Source organism: Penaeus monodon, chromosome 30 (genome assembly GCF_015228065.2).
Source record: "Penaeus monodon isolate SGIC_2016 chromosome 30, NSTDA_Pmon_1, whole genome shotgun sequence".
Taxonomy (NCBI): domain Eukaryota; kingdom Metazoa; phylum Arthropoda; class Malacostraca; order Decapoda; family Penaeidae; genus Penaeus; species Penaeus monodon.
In genome coordinates this window covers 22,006,153-22,006,580 of record NC_051415.1, presented here as the reverse complement: position 1 = coordinate 22,006,580, position 428 = coordinate 22,006,153, and the positions used below count along the sequence as shown (strand labels likewise).

Sequence of the window (428 nt, the reverse complement as noted above, 5' to 3'; positions counted from 1 at the left end):
TGGAAATGGCAATAAACTAAAAACACTAATGACACAACATCTAAAAACACTTACGAATAATAAGAGAAAATAACATTGCAATAGAGTATGTGCGGCTACTCACATTAAGCCTAATGCCTGTACTTTTGGCCATGTGACTGCGTGAACCAACTGGATCCAATGGGTTCATCCAGGTTCTATCTAGTTATATTAAACATGGTGAGCATGGAGGCCAATGCAATTGTTTTACACCTTACCACTATTGCATTGGACTTCTTACACTAAGCATTCCATCACAAATCATAGCAAGTTTCAAGTAGATTTGGATAGAACACAGCCAGTACAATTGCAAGAAATGTCCAGTTGGAAGGCACAGTGGATGTCTCGTAAACATGCGCTATATTTACACTCATCCTTCTCTTTTCACAACTCTTGCTTTGTATGCCCAT

At 38.6% G+C, this 428-nt stretch overlaps 1 protein-coding gene across 1 annotated transcript in view; it reads right to left on the bottom strand.

The window, feature by feature from the left end:
- LOC119592628 (28S ribosomal protein S9, mitochondrial-like) overlaps positions 1-428 on the bottom strand; it is a gene marked incomplete at its 3' end in the record, with an annotated part of 6,653 nt that overhangs the window by 5,691 nt on the left and 534 nt on the right.